Here is a 10,636-nt window from a genome sequence, read left to right on the forward strand (position 1 = left end):
GAGATTTCGACCAAGATAAACAATAAAACCCGTTTTCGAAACAGAATTGGCCTTGTCGCATGCCCAATCAGTATCTTAAAATGCATGTAGAGGCATTGAAGATCTTGCGTGTAACTAAAGGACAAGATCACCGGTGCCATTAAGATATCATAACAAACGTTGAAGTACGGACCAATGACACGCTTTTGGATTATAACGGAATTAAGCTAGTCGGTTTACGGTGAAGGCAATGTCGGGACGGGTTAGAGCAAGGTATTGTAGGGACCCAATAATAGCACGGTATTCAGAGTGATTGACAATGGTGGGGCGTTCGGTGTTGCTATGGGGAGGATACGGGTTGAGAGGTGTGGGTGTTGGTTTAGAGTCGGATTGGTTGTAACGAGTAAGGAGGTCAGTGACATACTTGGTTTGGGTTAGTAGAAGACCGAGTTGGTTGGGAGTGACTTTAATGCCAAGGAAGTACGATGGTGGTCCTAGATCTTTTAAGGAGAAGCGAGCATGAATATGATGAAGGAAAGCCATGAGGTGAGTTTGAGAGGAACCGGTGACGATTATGTCATCGACATAGACAAGAAGGTATAACGAGTGAGAAGAGTGTGTGAGATAGAAGAGTGAAGGATCAGAAATTGATAGTAGCGGGTTATACAATGGGACTATAAGTGGCGGTGTAGTCAAGGCCCAGTCGTTGATGAAATCCCTTGGCAACGAGACGAGCCTTGTACTTATCAATGGTGTTATCACATTTGTATTTGATACGAAACACCCACTTACATCCAATTGTGTTGAAACGAGATTGAGAGGGAACAAGAGTCCAAGTTTCATTTTTTTTGTGAGAGCGCGGTATTCATCTTCCATGGCTGCACGCCAATGTGGATCGAGAAGAGCTTGTTTAACCGTGGATGGAAGATTATGAGAGGAGGGATTAAGAGAGGCAACCTTGGCATATTTTGGATTTGGTTTGATAATATTATTTGTGAGACGAGTGATGACTGAACGAGCAGGGAGAGGAGCAGTCGGGTCAGTAGGCTTAGGTGAATAGGAGGGATCAGACGAGGCAGAGGACATGGACGAAATAATGGAGTCAGGAGAGAACGGAGGGGTGGAGGGGTTAAGGGAAATAGGAGGAGACATATGGGACATAGGAGAGTTAGGTGGAGTAGTAGTATTGGGCGTGGGAGTAGGGGAAGGAGGAGGTAAGACTGTAAGTGAGAAATCACACCATTGGGACGGAGAGGGTAAAGGGAAGGAGGTTAGGGAACTAAGTGAATGAAAGGGAAGTTTGTGTTCGATAAATTGAACATGTCGAGACGTATAAATGCGATTTGTTTTAGGATCCAGACAACGATAGACATTTTAAAAGGGAGAGTATCCAACGAAAATACATGGAATAGAACGAGGATCGAGTTTATGAGATGTGTAAGGGCGAAGCCAAGGGTAGCATAATCACCTAAAGCTACGGAATTTGGTATAATTGGGTTGAGTGCTGAACAATTTGAAGAAGGGGGAGACATTGTTAATAGTAGGAGTAGGCATTCTATTGATAAGGTAAGTGGCAGTTGCAAAGGCGTGAGGCCAATAGATCGTTGGTAGCTGGCCGTGAGAGAGAAGAGAAAGACCCGTCTCAACGATATGCCTGTGACGACGTTCAACATAACCGTTATGCTCGGGAGTGTGAGGAGGAGAGGTGAGATGACCGATACCGTGAGCACCTAGGGTCGGAGTCAATTTAATATATTCACCCCCAATATCGGAATAAAGTTGAAGCATTGGGCGATTGAAATACTTCTCAACAGGGGATTTAAATCGGATAAAAATAGTTTCGGTGTCGGACTTACGTTTTAGAGAATATAGCCAAATAAACTTTGTGTAATGATCAACGAAAATAACATAATACTTAAATGAATCATAAGATAATAATGGAGAAGTCCATACATCCGAAAAAATAAGTTGTAGCGGAGCAGTAGAATATAATCTAGAAACATAAAACGGGAGCTTATGGCTCTTATTAATAGCACACGGAGGACACAAATCAAATTGAGAGTTTTTAAATGAGAAATTAGCTAGATGACTAAGATTATTGATGACTTTGGAGGACGGATGGCCAAGGCGATGAAGCCAAAGCTCAAGGGAGACGGTCGAGCTGGAGTGAACCTATGGCCGGCAGGGTGACCATTCAAACATGTCGTTCCATTTGGTGGGTTGAAGAAGGAGTGTCCTGGTTCGAATATCCTTAATAAAACATGAAGAGGGTGAGAAGATGGCAAGAGCATTATTGTCAAAACAAAGTTTAGGAATACAAATAATATTACGGGAAATAGAAGGAACGTGAAGAACATTGTTAAACTGTAAAGAAATAGAAGAGTTGGTGTAAGAAAATGAACCTATATTATCGATTGAGAGAGAGAGAGGATCCATCTCCAATAATGAGTTCATCGACACCGTCATATGGGTTGTGAAGGGTATGGTTGTTGAGGTCATTAGTAATATGATGCATAGCACCGCTATCAAGAAGGTAACTGTTATGGTCAAAGGAGGTGGCTGCCGTGGCGGTATGAGCTTGGGGTTGAGGGTTGTGGCGAGGCATATGAGGGAATTGAATGGTGGGAAAACGTCTTTTGAAGTCTCGATAGATTTCCACAAAGTGACCGGGTTTGTGACACCATTGACAGCTGCCCTTGAAATTGACACAAAGAGGGGTATGTTGAGTCTGGTTGTAAGAGGACGGGGTAGGTGGTTTAGGTAGGAGGCCAGGGGAGTTTTTTGGTGGTGGAGGGTGACGGTTATGGGCAGCGTAGTGAACGGAGGTAGGGAAGGTTGGTGAGGGTCTGAGGGATATTTGGGTTTATAGGTGAGGTCATGGTGCAATAATTTTTCATGAAAAGCATCAAGAGAAATAAGTGTGTCACGAGAACGTACCGCGTCGATTACGGGTTTGTATTTGGCGTAATCGAGACCTTCAATTACCTGACAAATAATGTCTTCAGCTTCGATTGGTTTTCCTAAGTGAGCCAATTCATACGTAAATGTACGGATTTCTTGCATATAAACCGTGGCAGATTTGTCACCCTTGGATATCGACTTGAGTCGATCCTTGACTTGAAGAATATGACTACGAGACGGGTTGCCGTATGTGGATCGTAGAGTATTGCACACATCATGAGAAGTTTTGTCATTGAGAAGAAGAGGGGTTATAGACGGGTCAATCAAACCAAGTATGGCACCTTAAGAATCCTATCTTGACGAACCCAAGTATGGTATGCCGGGTTCGACAGTTCTTTCTTTTCAGCATCGGTTTTGGTCGATGGTGGTGTAGATACCCAGTATCTGTCGAGTCTCCAACAAACACCCGATGATTATCGGACTACAACATGCTTAGGAATCGCAGCGTTTAATCGACAGTTTTGTACAACTATACGTCGGAAAACTCAAAACGATTTCGAAAACAAAACATTTCAAAAACTTTTGAAAAGTACCTGGAGTGTTTAATGCACGATGACGGGATCGCAATGATGCTAACTAGAGTCAAAACCGACACCAGACCAAAAACTGACTCAAAAATTCAAATCCCGACTCCAACAACGAGTCAAACCGAGTCAAACACAAAAAAACAAACTTTTCAAAACTTCCATGTTAAGTATTCCCGGAATACTTGAATGGTCAAGTACAAATCATGTCATCCAAAACATAAGATAGAACAAATCATGATTTCAATTGCGTGATAGTGACAAGACAGCTCGAAGACCCGCGAAATGGCTCGCGCCTCTTCGAGTAGCCCATGCGGCCATGTCGCTCAAAACGCACATAACCACGCATTTTTCTATAAATACTCCTCAAATGCCACCATTTGAAGGTTCGTGAGTGTCCGCCCCCTCATTTCTCCCTTAAAATTCTCGACTCGACTTCTTAAGTCATAAACCGACACGTATTTTCGACCTACCGATCGAAAATAAAAGCAATACACATTGTTTGGTACGTCATCGTGCATTAAATCACTTGACCGACCATCTCGACCAACTACACCATCACTAAACTTAAACAAAAACACTCTTTACATTGCTAAAACGGTTTTCAACCGAGTTTTCCGACCAAACAAGTTGATACACTTTCTTCGATTTCTCGTCTTAAGCCTAGCATGTAAGTATGAGGGTGTAAAACTCCTCTTCTTTCATGTTTTTCATCTGTTTTATGACTATAATATGCTAAAACATGCATAACATGATTCAAATATAGGTTAGATGAGCCAAAACCGGATTTTGGCCGGAGACAGGGGCTACTTGCGTAGCAGGAGGGCTCGCGCCTCAATGCCCTCTCAGGCCTTAATCCAGCCGTGTTTGCTCTCATCTTTCCTCTTTATTTCATTTCTTATTTGCAATCGGTTTTTACCATTTCAAATATTTCAAATAATTATCATGATAAACGTTTAACCATAAAACATTTTCACTCTTGGTTCCTTATACCATGCTGGTTTAATCCGTGTTTCGGTGATAGTATTTGGTTAATTACATTTTAAAGGGTATTTTAAAACCTTTTATTTCATTTCTTTACATTTCAAAACAAACATATTAGTCATAAATACAAAAGCATCCGTGGTTCCACATACCATGTCGGTTTTTAACCCGAGTACGATGATAAACATTGACTAATCACAAACAAATGAACCTAAAACAATTAGTTCATAATCATTTTTCAAAACTATTCATGTCAAGCCTGCAAAACCGAACCCGACATCGAATATTGTCAACACAATGATGATTATTCAAGTCTCGTTCTTCATATTGGCATAAAAGCGGTCTAAACGACCTTTTCAAACAAACACGGGTTCAAACACACCTTTACAAACGATCTCAAACAGGCAGAAGACATCCCTGTGGATCATCTGCTGTGCCGCGCCTAAACAGGCCAACTATTTTCCAATTTTCAAACCAGGACAGGCCTGCTTGCATCGCCTGACGACTCGCGCCTCAATAGGCAGCCTGATGCAAACCCTGTTTCCTTCCCAGCACTTGTCTAGGATGATCCCGACTTCGGTTCACCCGAATACAGAATGGATCAGATGACAAATCTGCTCTTTTTACATTTTATTTGCAAAACGCCTTTCTAAGACAAATGGATCATGTTATGCACCATAAAACTAACTCGGTAAATGGATGTTTAATTTCCGTCTTGCATGCAAATCAACATTAAATCCAACCCGACATCAATTACTTGATATTTGGATAAACAAACCGACATAGAAAGCTCACATGTTAGGTTCAAAATTGTGGATGCGCATTTATGCATTTACCCGTTTTATCAACTTTTGCATTTAACCAATCAAGATCGATCAGTAGAGGCCGCTACCGCGGGCGGGATTGGGTTTCCGATTAAAGGGCTTCCCAATACGTACCTTCACCTCTTACTCAAAAACTTTGGATAGTGGACGACCTTATCCAGGGCGAACGAGAGTCATTCTAGAGATAGGATGCTAAAGAGGGACGACTCCTTATCTTTAGTACCTATGTCAAACACTGCTTTTTGCCTTGGTTGACCTAGGTATAAAGTGGATTCGAATGGGTTCCAAGCATCCCATAAATTCTTGGTGGCGACTCCGAACATCTCTTGCATCGTTTCGAGACCCTTGCCGAGATGAAACCGACCGATCTAAAATGATTCAGTCGAAAGCATTTTTACGTCACCGAGCGTGGCTTTCAGAATGCTGCATGTCCACAGATCGCCTGGGCGTCGCAGGTGGCCTATGTCCATATATTGGCGACTTCACTGGGGAAAGCTAGGACACTTGCGTCTTTGTGATCCCTAGATGGTGAGACTCGGACAAGGTCTTGGTTGAAATGCATTAATTGATATTACGGTCATAAGTCGGGTTCCTTGTCCGGGCTCACAACCTAACATTTTTCGACCAATTGGCTCGTCCCGTCGGCGTGTGTTTTCTCATCCTCGTGTTTTGAATCTCGATTGAGTCAAGCATACCGTTGACGTTACACATTTCTGTTTTGTCAAACAGCTTTCATTTCCTTCGAACACGAGGCTAGGGCACCCTCCTTACACATTTTGTTTGGATTGGTATCCCTCTCGAAAATCGGGGTTTGATCGCTTGGTGTGTAACCCACCTTTTTAAGCCAAAACCCGTGTATACATTATGCATAATATAATGAAACTGCGAGTGCTTATATGTTATGTGATCATCAGTACTTCCTTGTCATTTCAAACTTTCAAAAACCCCTTTTGCGCCGTTATAATGGCCATTTCAAACCTCGGTCTTTGGCCGACCGTTGCATTTAAAAAAGCACGCCTTTTTAGGCTGTCGTAATGACGATTTTCAAACTCGGTTTTCTACAACCATTTTGATTTATCACTTTTATATACACTTTTATAACACCTTTCATGTTGTTTTATATACCTTTTTCGTGCCTATGATATCATTTATATGTCTTTATTTGTGAAATGTCGATATTGCCGCTTCTTTATGTTTTTATGCAGAAATGACGCATTACGAGGTGAATCTAGTTAAGATGAGCATTACGTTTATGTCATAGTGGGATACACGAGGCATGACACGAGAAACGAGGAGACTTGAAGACGAAAAGAGAAGTTAAGACGAAATCAAGCATGCTGGACTTGATTCCTCGATCGAGTAGAGGAAGGCTCGATCGAGCAACGGTCCTCAATCGAGTATGATGAGTTTCGATCGAGGATCCTTTCAGTTGGTTTTATTTCCGTATTTTCCTAAAACACGTCTTGTTTGTAATATATATTCTAAACTCGTAGGGTTTATGTTTTTACGCTTTTATTACTTTTCGACGGCAAGAAATACTTTTAGCTTTTCTGTGACACCTCCAAGTGCCTTACCAGGACCACTTAAGGTATGAGAACGTCACCATCTCGGTTACCCGAGGCAATGATAATCAAGCGACAATGAAGAAACATAATTTAAATAACGATATAGTTTAAAGTGATTACATATTCAAATGCCCAAAACTGATAAAAGTACAAAACAAGTTCTCAAAATCCAAATGTGTTAAACAACTAAAGTATAACAGCGGAAGATTCCAAACTGCCTCGTGATGACACATCCCGGCTAACCCATGCGTATCTTCTCATACCTGTTCAACAACTGCTCACCACCCCCGAATGGATCACCACAGTTTTTAAAATAATAAACGGGGTCAGTACTAATTATGCAAACAAAGCCACACTGAAACAATCATACAAACAGCACACACACAATCCCAGTCTCCATCTCCAATCACCTCATAATTGACTACACACTAAAGTGTGTAGCCTTGCCAAAGTACCCATCGCAACAGATACTCCTCGCCGCCAGTGGAGGACCGCAGCCGTTCCCACCTAAGCCCCGCTCATCTCCATTGAGCGATAAACCCATGTTCATTAATGTGCATATCCATCCTGTGGCGGGTTCCACAGGAGGCGAATCAAGGGCGTGAAGCCACTCCTGCAAGTGACTCCACTCAGCCAGGGACGCACCCCGAAGATCACAGACAGTTATACAGTAATCACAATAACTTTACCAATAACCACCAAATCAGAAACCAATACAATAATTATTCGATACCAACAACATCAAACCAATCAAGCCATGTAATTAATACCGAGTAGGGAAACCCTACCTAGAATGCAAACACCAACAATAGATGATCAAACAGCTAACTCAGAATCTCTCCTCAACAAATCCTCCTCCTATACACATGATGCGACCATAATTGGCGCATATTTAGCCCCCGAATTACCATTGTTTCTATGCTTTTTAGTGCCTATTTGGGTCATTTCTTATCTTTAGTTCTTTGTTTTGCATATTCTTTGAGATTTTGATCCCTTGGTAGGAAAGGAGTAAGAATCTTGCATTTTCATGGCAAAACAAGGCTAAATTGATCATATTCAATGACCAAGCATCAAGGAGAGACAAGACTAGAAGGCCTTTGTACATAGCATAGTAGAAGAGCATTGTTGAGAAAAGGATCCTTGAGTCCCCAAGGAAATCCCCAAGGAATTCATGAAGAAAAGGGAAGAAAAAGAAGAAGGAAAGCTTTTTGAGCTACAATCCGAACGGATTGTAGAGAATCCGTCCGTCCTCGCCGATCGAGCGTCCTCACCAGAATCCGCTCGGATTGCCCATGCCCGATCCGTGCGTCTTGTTCCTTGATCCGCTCGGATTGTCCATCCCAGATCCGGCCGTCCCGACTCCCGGCCCGACGGATCACAAGACAAAGACAGATTTCGTTCTTCAAGCTACGAAATGAAGAAGCCCTTCTCTCGGACAATCCCGGAGGCTCCTTGCTCAACTTAAAAAGTGTAATTACTAGTTTAGCCCTTAGTTAACCCTAATGCATCCTCCCTAATTTTCACTATAAATACCCCATTAGTCTAATTAGAGGAGAATGTTCCCTTTATCAATAATTAGTGTAGTTAATATCAATCAAATCTCTCTTCAATATTGTAATCAAATATTAATCAAGTTTTAATCCAAGTTTTAGTTCCTTAATCTCTCTCTTGTTCTTACTTTATTTTGGGTAATTGAAGATTATTTGGGTTATTATTGGGAGATTGACAACCTCTCAATCTAGGATTCAAGTACTTCTATTATTCTTGCTTTATTATTGGAATCATTAGTAGGTATAATCTCTTAATCCCTTTTTAATTATTGCTAATTACTTTCATTTATTCATCATGTTTCATTATGTTAGTATGATTGACAACCTTTCTAGCATGATCAATATGATAATGAGTGAGTAGTCTCTTAGCTATGGTTTAATGGGTGATTAGGGGAAACCAACATGGGGAATGATTCATGCTTAAATTAATATGCTTTCATATCTTATTTGCTTGCTTGTTTTGATCTTAATGCATGCACATGTTATATTTGATGAAATGCTAAGCCTATGAATCCTTGCATTTACTATCATCTTCTATCCTTTCAACTTGACTTGTAAGACATAACCCAACTCGAGTCTTGTTAGACCATGCATGTGTTAAGTAGGGAAGATTAAGTCGACTTGTAGGTGTTGTACAATCCAAGAGATTCGGCTCCGGGACCCAAACTTTCCTAGGATTGTAAGATATAACCCAACTCAATCCATCACAACAATAATTGCTTGCTTATAACTTGAGAACATGTTTGTATGATCATATCCCATGATTCCCCTATGAACCCATGACACCCTAGTGCTTTTAATCAATTGTTTACACCCTTATTTCATTTACCTTGTTAGTTTATTTTCATTGCTATTTTAGTTTAGTAACCTTCTACATCAACCCAATTTGTGACACCCCTAGACACCGCTAGTTACAATAGAATCTTCATTTCAATACCCGTCCCTTGGGATCCGACCTTTACTTGCCTCTTTACTAATTGTAGAGTTGTTTGTGAAGTATAAATTGTGTTTTGTATCGACCATTGACCAACGACCACATATGCTTAATTGTGAACACCAAATGGCTCCGATAAAAAATGGCGCCGTTCTTGCGGGGACGGTGTTTAATTGATTTAAGATTTCTTTTATTGTTTTTAGTTGTGTCTTTTTCACCTTGGGGAAGTAAAACTCCTCAAGGTTTGTTCTAATTGTTTTCGAGTTGTTTGATATTTTGCATGTCTAGAAGGATACAAAGAGATTTGTTACCTTTTGACCGTGAAATCGAAAGAACCTTGACGAATAATAGGAGACTTGTTAGGAGGAATTTGGGAGGTGTTGGTGAAGTTGTTCAACCCACTAGTGAGTTTGTCAATCCTTTCGCAATAGAAGGAGAAGAGAACCCATTAAACAATACCACACAAAATCCACCTACAATGCCTAAATTCTCGTCACACTCTATACCCACCGAGGAGGATCTACCAAATGGTACTCCTACCCCACAACATCTTACCGGAAACTTTATTGCCAAGTCCGCCTTCATCCAACTAGTTGAGAGGAGCCAATTCGGGGGAATGCCTAGTGAGGACCCTCATTCTCATATGGAAACATTTTGTGATTATTGTGAAGCTATCTCTCAAACGGGCGTGACTCAAGACCAAATAAGATGGGTCTTATTTCCTTTTTCGTTAATCGGCACCGCAAAGCAATGGTTGAAGGGCCTCGATAAGGCCACCCTTGGAATAGATTCTTGGAAGAAGCTAGCTCTAGCTTTCTACAAAAATTTCTACCCACCGGAAAAGACTAATATGCTAAGAGCTCAAATTACGGGTTTTAAGCAAAGGGATGAAGAATCTTTGTATGAAGCTTGGGAGCGGTTCAAAGGTATTTGTCGCTCATGTCCTCACCATGGACTTAGCGAATGGTTTTTAGTGCAACAATTTTGGAATGGTTTATATGAAGATTCAAGGAACATTCTCAATATGGGATCAAATGGAATGTTCACCGAAGTTGATGACAATCAAACATGGAACAAGATTGAGGAAATGGCGGTCCATAATTCGCAATATAGTAGGCCTCGCAAGGCTACTAGAGGAGGAAAGTATGAAGTGGACACCGTTACTCAATTGGGTGCTCAACTTAGTGCTCACATTGACACAATCAACTTGAAGTTTGAACAAGCTATGGCTAGACTTGAGGAAAGCTCAAAATCATCAAAGCATCATGTCAATGCCATGACGGCATCCTCATCAATCCCAAGCGGGATATGTGAG

General features: G+C 41.2%; 1 non-coding gene across 1 annotated transcript; it reads right to left on the bottom strand.

Moving 5' to 3' along the window:
* Positions 1–10,171: 10,171 nt before the first annotated feature.
* Positions 10,172–10,278, bottom strand: LOC141625935 (small nucleolar RNA R71). Its single transcript, XR_012535676.1, has one exon. It is a non-coding gene; the product is annotated as a small nucleolar RNA R71 (small nucleolar RNA).
* Between the last annotated feature and the right edge of the window lie 358 nt (positions 10,279–10,636).

The sequence above is a fragment of the Silene latifolia genome, chromosome X, assembly GCF_048544455.1.
Source record: "Silene latifolia isolate original U9 population chromosome X, ASM4854445v1, whole genome shotgun sequence".
Lineage (NCBI taxonomy): Eukaryota > Viridiplantae > Streptophyta > Magnoliopsida > Caryophyllales > Caryophyllaceae > Silene > Silene latifolia.